Source organism: Neoarius graeffei, chromosome 25 (assembly GCF_027579695.1).
Source record: "Neoarius graeffei isolate fNeoGra1 chromosome 25, fNeoGra1.pri, whole genome shotgun sequence".
NCBI lineage: Eukaryota > Metazoa > Chordata > Actinopteri > Siluriformes > Ariidae > Neoarius > Neoarius graeffei.
Window position 1 is genome coordinate 17,658,730 of NC_083593.1, and position 15,231 is coordinate 17,673,960.

Below are 15,231 nucleotides of genomic sequence, written 5' to 3' on the forward strand. Positions count from 1 at the left end.
TTTCCGGGAAATAAGCATTTCAGTCATGGCGATAACGTGTATGTCAGCCTCAGTTTCGAAAACTGAAAGAGGTAAGAGTAGAATAATATAAAGTACAGACACTTGGTATATTTTACTTCTCTGATTTTTAAATTGTTACCTCCACCAAGGAGGTTATGTTTTCGGTAGCGCTGGTTTGTTGGTTGGTTTGTCTGTTAGCAACATTATGGAAAAAGTAATGAACGGATTGCTCTGAAATTTTTTCCAGAGGTGTGACTGGGCACAAGTAACAATCCATTACATTTTGGCGGTGATCCGGATCACCTTCTGGATCCCGGATTTTTTTAAAGGTTTCTTGATTTTTTTGGGTTGATTCAGTACAGCGCATGCGCAGTGATAGTCCTACTATTCATTCCAGCCAGCAGGGGCGCTAATTGTATATAACAGTCTGCTGTGCTGGCAACGTCTCAAATCGCAAACTGGCACACTAGGTAGTGTGTTGGAACACAATGAGGAAGCGCGCTATTTAGGCAGGCTAGTTAGTGTAGTAGTGGCCGGTTTGGGACGGAGTTCTGGATGAAACGCGATCACAGCTGCAGCCATAGCAGCCGGTGGCATAAACAAAATGCGGAGCGTTTTAATAAAGCGCTAGCTAGCAAAGTGGCTAATAAAGTTTATTACATAGGCCTGCGTACATTTAAAAAAAAAAAGGACTCTTTTGTTTTTTTTATATTCAAATATTAAAAGATATATTTATACGCTATCGAAAGTTGCTAACATGTAGCTAGCTAGCATATTTAGCAACGCTATGTTAGCATTGTGTGTAATTAGCCGAATGGTATGGGATGTAGCTAGTTACCTCTGCCAAGGAGGTTGTGTTTTCGGTAGCGGTGGTTTGTTTGTTGGTTTGTCTGTTAGCAACATTATGGAAAAAGTTATGAACGGATTGCTCTGAAATTTTTCCCAGAGGTGTGACTGGGCACAAGTAACAATCCATTAAATTTTGGTGGTGATCCGGATCACCTTCTGGATCCCGGATTTTTTTAAAGGATTCTTGGCGGAGGTCTGCGCTCTCCGAGTGCTTTTCTAGTTCATTTTTGGATTACGCTTCATTTTTGTGGCTACTGCTTCATACACTGTATGGACATGGTATCAGAAAACAACTTTATTTGTAAGCAGCAGCCACATGTACCCATAGGGTACCTGTTTTTTTTTTTTTTCGTGATATCTTCCTTCACATTCATCGTAAGCGATACCGGGCGAGGATTGTTTTGCCTGGCAACACTTAAGATATGAAATTATAAATTGTAGACATATAATTCGTGCAAGTGTATTGATTTTACTATTGTCAGGTAAATATTTGAAAACTTTGAGTCAGGACTAACAGCAATACCATTTACTGGCTAATGTGCTTTACCGACTCAAAATATACTGGTCAACAGTAGACATTTCACTCAACACAACTTATTTTTTTAAGACAGAAATAAATTGCTGCTCTTCATGATTTTCATCCAGTTCTGACACCTGCAGCAAGTTTGAGTGGATAAATTGCTTGCTTATGCTGTGCTGATTTTATGCTTTGCTCATCCTGTTGGTAAAGTGCGTGCGCATGCGTGTGGCCGGGCATGTTTTTATATACTACTGAGTAGGGCTGTAACAATATGCGTATCGAAATCGCGATACGCAGAGCCACGATCCGTGTCGCGATACAAGAAGGCAGAATCGCGGTACACCCTTTCAAACTTCTCCTCAGCCCAAAAACAGAGGCGCTTCCAAACTTCAATTTATGAATACTTTACTTTTTATTTAAATTACATTTTAAACTTACTTAAATTACTTTTATTTTTTATATCTATTAGTAAGTCGTTTTTTCGCCGACCTGCGACAATCTTCTGCGAGTCACGCAACGTCCACACTCGCCACTGGCAGAGCATTCATTTCTTTTAAGCGGTCGCCATTCTGGTTGCGACGCGGGGAGCGAATCTGTAAACAAGCAGCTCATTGGCTGGCTAGGTGTGCCACAAGCCAATCACAATCACTTGACCGGAAAGGCATGCAGTGTTGCCAGATTGGGCAGGTTTAGGTGCTTTTTGGCTGGTTTTGAACATATTTTGGGGTGGAAAACGTTAGCAATATCTGGCAACACTGAAGGCATATCTGCTTGGGCGGAGGCCTTCTGCGGTAGTTACATTTTGACACGCGAGCAATGTTTCACCATAAAAATTCCGTAATTTCCATCTGTTTTCCGCGATCACAGAAAATCATTGGCCCTATGAGAGTGAGACAGTGAGAGAGCCACCCCCCCCAAAAAAAAAATCTTAACGGATTTACACGATTTGGAAAAATGACTTTTTCAGAACCGAAAAAGGGCGGCACGGTGGTGTAGTGGTTAGCGCTGTCGCCTCACAGCAAGAAGGTCCGGGTTCGAGCCCCGTGGCCGGCGAGGGCCTTTCTGTGTGGAGTTTGCATGTTCTCCCCGTGTCCGCGTGGGTTTCCTCCGGGTGCTCCGGTTTCCCCCACAGTCCAAAGACATGCAGGTTAGGTTAACTGGTGACTCTAAATTGACCGTAGGTGTGAATGTGAGTGTGAATGGTTGTCTGTGTCTATGTGTCAGCCCTGTGATGACCTGGCGACTTGTCCAGGGTGTACCCCGCCTTTCGCCCGTAGTCAGCTGGGATAGGCTCCAGCTTGCCTGCGACCCTGTAGAAGGATAAAGCGGCTAGAGATAATGAGATGAGATGATAATAATGTGAATGTTCACAACTAGTACATACAAACTCTGCAGCTTCTGATTCAGCAGTTGTGTCATACTCCGCAAAAACATCCGCAAGAACCTACAATATAAATGGAAATGCAATACACTAAGCTCAAATGACTTTTGGAAAGTATAATTTCTAAATTTTTTCTACATATTCTTGAAGTCGGTCATCGGGGTACTTGCTACCGTTCCCTAACAACGCATGGCAAAGGGTAAAGTGTAGTGTTGCTACGAGTGCTTGCTAAAGCCTCCGGTGGAAGATCCTCGATGTGCTGATAAGACATACAGTTCTATATAACACACAAGTGTCACGATAATCACAAAACAGATGCAAATTGTTAAAATACCTAATTTTTAAGCAATCATGTGTTGATCTCTTCCGAATAGAATCTATGATAGCCTACCCTCTTTACCCTTTGCCTCTCGTTGCTAGGCGGCAGTTACATGAAAGCCGCAAGCTTTCACAAGCAAATACATGACTGATATCACGCCGACTTTATGATTACATTTATGATTATCATGAATGTGTACTCTATGATGTGTACTCTATGAGCGCTCTGGAGCGAGTCACTTCCAAGATGGCCGCGCAGACCGCATGGTTAGTATTTTTAGCATCATGTCGGAGCACTCTATAGCTCTACGTACCTTTATCTTATGTCATTTCTCAACACATGTTCTGACAGGAGGACTGTCTTTGGAGGAGTCGCCTTGTCCCAGGCGACTGCTGGATCCGGCATAGCTACTAGTAGACCCCCTCCGGAATACTGTAGGCACTGCTGATGGTAGTAACACACGTTTGTGCTGAACTGAACACCCAAGAGATTCTTTTAAGCTGGGAAGGGTGTCAAAACAATCCAAATCGAAGTGTTCAGAGCACAGGACGGATGTTGGTGAGGGCTCCCACTTGTCACGAGTGCGCCTGACTTGCTTCACCCACTTCGCATGCAGCTCAGGATCTCTGGGAAACTTGAATAAACTTACCCCATCCTTGTGGGTTTTGGAGCAAAAGCCGGCAACACAACGCGAAGGCATAATAACTATATATATAATAATAATAATGAATAATAATGTATAATAATAATAATAATAATAATAATGATAAACTGAACACCTGTCGCATCAACAACAAACTGGTAAGTTAGGAGGAAGGTTCTTTCGCTGACGTCATATAGCTCCTCCTCCTCCTTCGTCTCCTGGGTGCTGCAGCCCCGTCAAATTTGCCCAAATAGCCACGTTTTTTATCATAACTTGTAAAATAGGCGCCTTCGTGAATTAATATATGGATCATCGGGAATTACTTTTTATGTTATAAAACATCGCCAAAGATATCAAAAACGTGTCATCAGCCCTTTAAGTAACTCCAATAAACACATTTATCATATGGAAAAAAATACAGGGGGAGACAAATATTAATTTGTAGAGATGCAACTTAAAGGGCTGATGACACGTTTTTGACATCTTTGGCGATGTTTTATAACATAAAAAGTAATTCCCGATGATCCATATATTAATTCACGAAGGCGCCTATTTTACAAGTTATGATAAAAAAGCGGCTATTTGGGCAAATTTGACAGGGCTGCAGCACCCAGGAGACGAAAGAGGAGGAGGGGCTATATGACGTCAGCGAAAGAACCTTCCTCCTAACTTACCAGTTTGTTGTTGATGCGACAGGTGTTCAGTTTATCATTATTAGTATTATTATACATTATTATTCATTATTATTATATATATAGTTATTATGCCTTCGCGTTGTGTTGCCGGCTTTTGCTCCAAAACCCACAAGGATGGGGTAAGTTTATTCAAGTTTCCCAGAGATCCTGAGCTGCATGCGAAGTGGGTGAAGCAAGTCAGGCGCACTCGTGACAAGTGGGAGCCCTCACCAACATCCGTCCTGTGCTCTGAACACTTCGATTTGGATTGTTTTGACACCCTTCCCAGCTTAAAAGAATCTCTTGGGTGTTCAGTTCAGCACAAATGTGTGTTACTACCATCAGCAGTGCCTACAGTATTTACAGTGTTCATCACAAATATACAGATACAAAATACAGATCTTTCAATAACAGTGTTATGTATTCACGGTAGGCACTGTCTTCGATGGTGTTGGATGGTTTGTTTACGTCTTCTTAGTACTAAAAAACTTCTTACGTCTTCTTAGTACAAAAAAAACTGATCTATGGGTATGGGCATCATATCGCCTAGTCTTCCTCCTCACTTGCTGGTTTGTTGATGTGACAGATTTGTAGTAGCAGTTGTAGTATTTTGCCTTTGCATTGTGGTCTCTTATTGCCAAGTTGAAAGAATTTGTTTCTCAAAGCAAACACTGAGGGAAAGCTAACTTAGCCAGACAAGTAGGCTACAGATTGTCATTTGCTTACGCTGATGTAGGTTATCAAATATTTTGCTTCATTCAAGGATAAAACTAATGCCATGTACACACGTAGCCGGGTATTTTTAAAACCGAACATTTTCCCCCCCTCCGTTTATAAAAATGTTTTATCCACACCACCTCGTCTTCGAAAAAAATCCCTTCCACACATAACCGAACATCTGTGTTTTCAATCACATTCATAAGCATTCCAAACCTGTAGATGGCATTATTTCTCCAAATCCTACCCCCTAATCACATCGCCTGTGCTCTTGGAGCAGTAGTTGGGCTTCTAAAATTAAACATGTAAATAGCACCTGCACAATAATTAACGCTTTCAAGGCACTACTCCGATCCATTACTCTTTAGCTAGCCGCACACTACGCCGATTTTCAGCGTACCGAGCCAACTGAAGTCGCGAGTCAGGCGTAAAGACTAGTTTTCGATGGTACCGACTCATCTCACAGCCGATTCGAAAAACTAATCGGGAGCCAGACTGATCGGCTAGAGTCGCTAGCAATAGCCAATCATATCTTTCGCATATAACACGTGACATCATTAAACACAATTTCTAGCGCGAGAAATACGTGTCGGTAGCACCTAATGCAGGTATATACTGTAATTCCATAGACTGAAGCTTTATCCATAGACACAGTGGGCTGGAAAGCCACTCTGCTCAAGTTGTGTGGCTGAATTCCAAATCCCTTTAACTCCCCTATATAAGTGCACTATTTAAGGTTGGAAATAATAGCTCATGCAGCCTAGATAGTGCGCTACATATTCCATGTTGTGTCATTTGTAATTCAGCCTGTAGCATCTTCAAGTGTTGGATTTAACAGTAACTATATCCAATAGCCAATCACAAAGCTATTAAGTTGTCACGTGTCGCTTCAGTCGCGACTGCACTCGTCAACAGTCGGGGGATATGTGCGTGCCCTGTCGGGAGTCGGCTCTGAAATGGGTCGGTTCGGTACCGCGTGGATCGCCGTGGTGTGCGGCTAGCTTAAGTCCATGCTTAATCTGGCTTCTGCAGTAAACAAAGGTTGCACGTTTGACGTCAGGGCAGATTTGTTGTCATTTTTTTGGCGCAGATTGTGACGTTCTAAAACGCAAAAGTCCGGTTATCTCTGTCTACACGAAAAGGCATACACGGAGTTTTCAAAAATCTTCACTTTGCCCGGAGTTTTTTTAAATATTCGTTTTTGATGTGTTTTCATGTGGATGACAGGCCAAAACATAGAAAAATATCTTCGATTTAGCAGATACCCGGCTACGTGTGGACGGGGTCTAAGAAGCCATAAACTAGAAGACGTGCCTGCCAATATTATCCTAAATGTATCACGGATCAGGCATAGTCGTAAGCTTATTATGTAACTGTTTGCATGCTCCATTAGGAACTATGTATTCAGTGTAGCATACGGCTTACATGATACACTTGTGTTCAAAATAATAGCAGTCCAACACGACTAACCAGATCAATCACTGTTTTTGGTGGAAATTATATTACTACATGGCAAATAATTTACCAGTAGGTGTAGTAGAGTCATAGAAAACCAACAGACCCAACATTCATGATATGCATGCTCCTGAGTCTGTGTAATCGAATAATTAAGTGAAAGGGGCGTGTTCAAAATAATAGCAATGTGGAGTTTAATTAGTGAGATCATTCATTCTGTAAAAAAACAGTTATACAACTAAATATTAGTTTAGTGATTCACAGGAATACTAAATCCTTAAGATTTTTTCAGTTTATACAGTAAATATTTGGAGTTTGTAATGAAAAATGCAGACACTGCTATTTTTTTGAACAGCCCAATGTTCATTTTTCTTCATTTTCTGTAAAGTAATTAAAATATCCATACATTTTTCTTCATGTTTTGATGTAGAATATAATGTGCAGTGTTCCCAATGCATGGAAATAAAAACTATTATCAGGATTTTGAGCTTTACTCATGTTTTTAAACACACTGCTATTATTTTGAACACAACTGTATAAGCAGTGTTTACACATGCAAGACAACAATACACAATATTAAAATATTGATTCCGTAACATTTTGAACAAATACGGGTTGACCTACCAATCCTTGTTATCCAACCTTGTGGTGTTCAATGCTGGGCTGTCTGCCTGTCCGCTGTCCATCTCGGAGTCGGAGTCGCTCTCAGATTGGTGCACAGTAACAGGTTCAAACCTGTACGGTTGGATGCACCCGTGTTCGTCATCACTAGATTCTTCCGATCTATCCCACTCACAACACAATTCTAGACTCCCAGAAGAGGAAGAGCTAGCACTAGAGAGTTCACCGGCGTTTTCATGCGCCATTTCCATTGAGTAGAACAGCCAGTGAACCGCAGCGTGTTCTTCCGCTGACGTCACAACATGGCCGCGAGCCACGGACCCAGTTTTCTTGCGCTGTGCAATTAAAAGTTGGATATTCGCGTAACAACAGCTTCTTTTCACGTAATTATAACAGAAATCTAACATGTTTGCCATGTTGTATAGTTTATTTAAGAAATTGCATAGAGTCATGTTCCTGTCATCAGATCTTTAAAGTGTATGTAATGCCTTATTGAAATGAATATACATCATTACTAATGACCAAAATGAATTAATAAAGCAGGGGGAAAAATAATATTAATTATTTATTTTATTATCAAGCACAAACCTGTCGATAAATCCTGGAAAAAGGCAGTCTTGCCTCAGGGCTAATCTTGCATGATGTCACGCGTGGAACCCCGATTATCTGGGTAATTTCAGTTCATTTGACTTCGTGCTTGTTTACTCGCTGAAATTGGATATTATTGTAGGAATCTTACAAAAATAACGAAGGGAAAGCACTGCCTTGTGTTTGGATGTTCAAATCCATATACAACAGGAAATTCAGTTCATGAATTTCTGAGAAATGACCCTACTCTAAAGCCACAGTGGGTGAGGTTTGTGCAAACGAAGCGGGCAAATTTCATGTCGCCTACTGATAATAAATCTGATTCATCAAGTGTTCATCACTACCACAACAACCACATGGGAATTCTTGGAGCAAAAAGAAACCCATTTGTTTAATAAATGACATTTGCACCAGACGCAGGATTATGAGCAACATTTACACACTCGCGACATCCGATCTGATCATATGTGATGCACTTCAACAGGAAGAAAAAAGCGCAGTCATCATTAATTATTAACTGAAACGTGTTAAATGCTCTTTGAATGAATGAATTTATTTTATTTCGAACATGTATAAAAATGTATGTAACTATTTGTACATACAAAAGAAAGAAAATGAAAAAAGTGACAAAAAAAAGAATAAATAAAATAACCAAGAGCTAATACATTACAAAACACCGCACATTGTTCGAAAAAGGAGTGGGAAGAAGTACAATACTTTTTTTTTTTTAATTTCCCACCCCTTTTTAACTACCCCGAAATCCAAACTACATTAATACACCTATAAAAATATATACCATATATACACTTCATGAATATCCATATAAATATATAATTACAAAAATAAATATATACTACATACCATATCTATATCTATCTATATATATATAGATATAGATATACATACATACACACACACATATTTTATATATATATATATCTCATCTCATCTCATTATCTCTAGCCGCTTTATCCTTCTACAGGGTTGCAGGCAAGCTGGAGCCTATCCCAGCTGACTACGGGCGAAAGGCGGGGTACACCCTGGACAAGTCGCCAGGTCATCACAGGGCTGACACATAGACACAGACAACCATTCACACTCACATTCACACCTACGGTCAATTTAGAGTCACCAGTTAACCTAACCTGCATGTCTTTGGACTGTGGGGGAAACCGGAGCACCCGGAGGAAACCCACGCGGACACGGGGAGAACATGCAAACTCCGCACAAAAAGGCCCTCGCCAACCACGGGGCTCAAACCTGGACCTTCTTGCTGTGAGGCGACAGCGCTAACCACTACACCACCGTGCCGCCCAATCTTATTGATTTTCCAGCTATGGTTCGAAAACGCATGGTCAAGCAACATAATGATTGTTGCTTTGTACAAGGAAAAGAGTGGCGTTTAGAGGCATTACATTCACTTTAAAATGTAAGTCTGGCTAGTTCTCCATTCACTTACATGAGAATGAAGAGGGTTAAAAAAATAAACTCCAGCCAGCCACTAGAGGGCCCCAGAGACATTTTTCCTCACCTTTTCACGCCTGTTATGATATTTACCCATATATGCTGTCGAGGCCTGATAGTAGGCCGATTGTCAAGAACAATATGCTGGGTAAGAGCTGTTCTTTTCACTTACCTATCATTGTAGACGTTCTTGCCTCGCCTGCATTATTGCTGCTGCGTCCTGCTAGTAATGAACTACTAATGCTGAGTTTGATGTTTACGATGTTTTATCAGGTTACTTGTATTATTGGAAGATGCTGTAGTTCCTCCTCTTGATCATCTCCTAGAGCATTTTGCAGTCCGATTTGAATTGATAATTATTTGGGAAATACATCCTGATCCCTGTCATTTCATGTCGTCTGTTCATTAGCATGGCCAGGATACACTAGCCTTAGGTCACACAGTGTCATCTGGTATTGAGGCATCTTTTATGAATACGAGCAAATGAATCCCAATGCCAGTACCAGTATTGATGCATTCCTAGTAGTGACCAAGTGAGGAGTGTGACATTTGAGTTTCACAAGGTGGAAGGTTTCACCATGCTTCCACACTTTTCGAAATTTACAGACCCACTTGCTGAACCTCCTGCGTCTATCAGTATTAATAATCTGTGGAGATTTATTTATTTATTCAGCAGTTAGTGTTCATTTTCAAATTACTGGGGACAAAAAACAAAACAATGTTGAATGAATGTGTCTCATTTTTAGCTGAGGCATAGGATTCAGTGCTCAGAAAGCTGATCTCTGTGCAAAGGTCCACGATGCTATTATTTTCCAAACAGTACAGAATAGATTAGTTCATTAATCTGTGAATATGTGAGTTAATTAATATGAATTATTAATTAGTCATGCTCGTTTCTGTCGTGATCTGAAGTATGTTCAGAGGGTTTTATGGGGGTGCGTACATGCACTGCGATTAAAATGAAGAATCTGAATTAAGTGCTTATCTGGGGTGGAAAATACCTGAGTAACCGTACGATATTTTTAATGTTTAAAATGAAACTGATTACTTGTACTTGAATAATTGTACATGAATACTTATTTACATTTCCAATAAAAAGATACAGCACCAGTCAAAAGTTTGGGGACACCTCCTCATTCATAGGTTTTTCTGTATTGTGACTATTTTCTACACTGTAGAACAATACTGAAGACGTCAACACTATGAAATAATATCTCATCTCATCTAATCTCATTATCTCTAGCCGCTTTATCCTGTTCTAGAGCAATTCCAGCGTTATGGACGTGACACTTGAACTCAAAATGGCAACAAATGACCCAGTGCATGTTTTATTGTCTCCCAGTATTTAAACAGGTGTTGCATATTTTAAGGCTGTACCATACTGGAGAAGTGATAGAACAAGAACAATTCCCATAGTACATCTAGGGCATGCCAGAAAACGCCAATAAAAGATGCGTTATGGATGTGACAGAAAAAGTATCACTTTTCTTGGGTGACTGTACATTTTTATCAAACTCTGTGAAATTGTAAACCTAATGTCGAAATGGAGAGATCCATTTGATAGAGGGGTCCAAGGTGAATATTAAAAAATCTTTGTTTAAAATATTTTGTATTTCATGCAGAGTTTCGGAAGGAAAAGTTACGAAACTCCGTGACGAAATTCCGTTATGGATGTGACGCGTCTGAAATAGACATGGCATATGTTTAGAAAATCAGCAATTTAACCACCATAACCCTTTGAAAAACTCTAAATATCAGCTAAAACTATCAAAGTTCTTAAATAATATTTAGGATGGCTATTGTTTTGCTGTTTTGTGGATTTTAGCATACATTTCTGTGGCTTGTGGCAATAATATAGAATTGTACATGATCAAAGTTGATTTTAGCTTGGGTTTTACATTATAAGAAAGAAAGACTGACAGGGACATATTAGGTTGGTTACAAATTGGTTCAACTTATTCACATCTGTAAAATACAGGCCTAGGTGAGATCTCTGGGAGTGGTTTTGATGTATTACATGTTGCTTTATTTTTGCATGGTGAGGTTGACATTTACATGGAATTGCCCTCTACAGGGTCGCAGGCAAGCTGGAGCCTATCCCAGCTGACTACGGGCGAAAGGCGGGGTACACCCTGGACAAGTCGCCAGGTCATCACAGGGCTGACACATAGACACAGACAACCATTCACACTCACATTCACACCTACGGTCAATTTAGAGTCACCAGTTAACCTAACCTGCATGTCTTTGGACTGTGGGGGAAACCGGAGCACCCGGAGGAAACCCACGCGGACACGGGGAGAACATGCAAACTCCACACAGAAAGGCCTTCGCCGGCCACGGGGCTCGAACCCGGACCTTCTTGCTGTGAGGCGACAGCGCTAACCACTACACCACTGTGCCGCCCTAAAATATATATATGTGTGTGTTTTTCATATTTTAGATTCTTCAAAGTATCCAGCGTTTACCTTGATGAAGCTTTGCACACTATCGGCATTATCTTAACCAGCTTCATGAGGTAGTCACCTGGAATGCTTTTCATTTCACAGGTTTGCCTCGTCAAAAGTTAATTAGTGCAATTTCATGCCTTCTTAATACGTTTGACATCAAAATACTAAATAATAGGGGGCGTCGTGGCTCAGGTGGATAAGGCGCCCTACCATAAATCCAGGGACCCGGGTTCGATTCTGACCCGAGGTCATTTCCCGATCCCTCCCCGTCTCTCTCTCCCGCTCATTTCCTGTCTCTACACTGTCCTATCCAATAAAGGTGAAAAAAGCCCAAAAAAAATCTTAAAAAAAAAAAAAAATACTAAATAATAAAAACACAGTAAATAGCCCTGTTCTACAACTGTAGTAATCCATATTATGTAACTAAGTAAAGAGAAACGACAGTCCATCATTACTTTACCTTAAGACATGAAGTGTCTTTTAATTAATAAAAATCAAGAAAAACTATTGAATTAGAAAGGGGCGTCCAAACTTTTGACTGGTACTGTAGTTTTTATTACTTCTTATATATTTATTTATACAAGCATTCAAAATACTTGTTACAAATCACACAAAGGTCTCTTCTTCTCTCAGCTAAGCAAAGAGTGTACACTGTTTAACTTCATTTAATGCTTTAAGCTGTAATCGGTTTCGAAGAAAAATAGTCTATGAAGAATCATGCCAGTTAGTAATCTTTGGTAATGTTCAAAATGTAGTTAATGCTATAGGTGTTTGTACACGTTTAAAGATGGATTAGATCAAATCAGAAATACTTGCTCACACTCGAGATAAGCCACTGGACTGTTGAAGCTGAGGATGAGCACCCTGGCCCATCCTCGTCTAATGTTTCAGAGTATAATGGAGTAAACAAAAACTCGTATAAAATGAGGTGCCACCCTTGCCGTCCTAGAATGCATGAACTCCATCTCTAGTTTGGAAAAAAACAAAATGTTGAGGCAAGTTTTATGTTTCTCAAATAACATCTTCTACTCTTGCTAGTTGACCTTCAGTCCACTGTTAGTCTTCCAGTGTAAGGTTGCATTGCATTACATTACATTACATGTAGCTCGGTAATGTCAGTAATATTTAATGCTAATGGTCTCTGATACGAGGGCGGCACGGTGGTGTAGTAGTTAGCACTGTTGCCTCACAGCAAGAAGATCCTGGGTTTGAGCCCAGCGGCCGGTGAGGGCCTTTCTGTGTGGAGTTTGCATGTTCTCCCCGTGTCCGCGTGGGTTTCCTCCGGGTGCTTTGGTTTCCTCCACAGTCCAAAGACATGCAGGTTAGGTTAACTGGTGACTCTAAATTGACCGTAGGTGTGAATGTGAGTGTGAATGGTTGTCTGTGTCTATGTGTCAGCCCTGTGATGACCTGGCGACTTGTCCAGGGTGTACCCCGCCTTTCGCCCGTAGTCAGCTGGGATAGGCTCCAGCTTGCCTGCGACCCTGTAGAACAGGATAAAGCGGCTACAGATAATGAGATGAGATTTTTGGCATTTTGGTCTATTCATTTCTGATTGTTTTTTCTCACGAGTGGAAAATTAAACCAGTGGAAAATGATTGGTGGTTTGTGACTGGGGCAACGGACAGAAATGGAAATTTTATAAAACACTGGATTGCTCTCTGTCTGGTGTTTGACCCGTACAGAGAGAAAACACAAATAGATTTTTGTAAATCATACACGGGTGTAGACGCTCAGTCATTACCTGCTTGTTCTCTGAGACGCCTCACTTCTAGCTTAAAAAACAAGCCAAAAAACCCCCGCCTCCTTTGCCACAGTCATCATAACCAACCTAATGGCCAGTTGTCATGTAGAAAGCTTTGTTATTGCTGTTAAAAATGCACAGCTAACAAATACTACTAGTAAAGTATGTCAGTGTGTGTGGAAATGGACCATCATACAAGGTACACGGAGTGCCATGCTAACTGAAAAGTTATATCATCCTCACACACACTGTTTGCTAAGTAGAATGTACCTGTGGAGGGATACTACACTGATTTACAACTGGGTATTGTAGTCAACAGATTTGGACTGTGTTCTCATTTGTACTGGAGCAGCGGCTACAATTATCGACAGTCCATAATTATCGACACCTTTTCAAATTTACCAATAAAAAAAACAATTTTACAAAGGTGAGTTTCAGTTACAACAGTTATTATTGGTTAATTAATCAACCGGAAGACCCGCCTCATCTGATGACGCAGCTCGTTACCTGAGATGGAATTTTTTTTTAGCACGATCAGCAATCTGAGGAAAACCCGGACTTTATCATCGCAGGTAAGCATGGTGGAAAGATCATGGACATGCTTTTACTCATTAAATTCACCGATATTTCATGATCTCCTTTTCGAAACCTACTTTGTTTCTTACTCTTTCATTTGACAGTCGCCATTTTGTATCTAAACGCGCGTTTGAGGCCAAGTTTACATTAGACCGTATCTGTCTCGTTTTCTTCGCGGATGCACTGTCCGTTTACATTAAAACGCCTGGAAACGCCGGGAAACGGGAATCCGCCAGGGTCCACGTATTCAATTCAAATCGCGTCTGGTCCGGTGCTGTGTAAACATTGAGAATACGCGGATACGCTGTGCTGAGCTCTAGCTGGCGTCGTCATTGGACAACGTCACTGTGACATCCACCTTCCTGATTCGCTGGCGTTGGTCATGTGACGCGACTGCTGAAAAACGGCGCGGACTTCCGCCTTGTATCACCTTTCATTAAAGAGTATAAAAGTATGAAAATACTGCAAATACTGATGCAAATACTGCCCATTGTGTAGTTATGATTGTCTTTAGGCTTGCCATCCTTCCACTTGCAAGTGGTAAGTGACGCGCATGCCCGACATGCACTGAGATCACACACACAGCGGCTCAGTCCCGAATTACTGCTCGTGCGCTATACTCGCGCGCTCTGTGAGCTGCGCAGGGCCGGAGTGCGCACCCTCCAGAGGGCACTCGCTGTTCAGGGCGGAGTGATTTGGAGCGCAGGATGCCTGCGGAGCCGAGCGTATCCGTGTATTGGCGTTGCTGTGTGCACGCGAATCGTGTATTGGCGTTGCTGTGTGCATGTTAATCGTTTTAAAAACGTTAATCTGATGATTCGCTGATACGGTCTAATGTAAACCCCACCTGAGAAGTCACGTGAGGTGTCGATAATAGTGACCACTTTCACCGGTGTTCACCATTATCGACACCCTGTGGAATTAAGTGACATTTACAACTGTTATGGATCGATCTTTGTCTAACATTGTTGAAGTAGATGAAGTACTTTAAAAAAAAAAAAAAAGTGCTGTGATTTATAATAAATTTGTTAAACATTATCAGTTAATTTGTTTACACACATTAGAATTACGTCCTCATTTACATAAGCATTGACATCGATATATTTATATAAAAGATATTTTGTACTAAATATAGGTCTATGTGAAACAAATTTTAAATAAAAACTGTTTTGTTAACTTATACCACATACCGATTTTTTTTTTTAAATAAATAATCATCTGGATGTTGAT

General features: G+C 40.8%; 1 protein-coding gene across 2 annotated transcripts in view; it reads left to right on the forward strand.

Annotated features, from left to right (window-relative positions):
- The window catches only part of bach1b (BTB and CNC homology 1, basic leucine zipper transcription factor 1 b), an 81,530-nt gene that overhangs the window by 64,056 nt on the left and 2,243 nt on the right, over nt 1–15,231 (forward strand). The gene's annotated exons all lie outside the window — the stretch shown is intronic.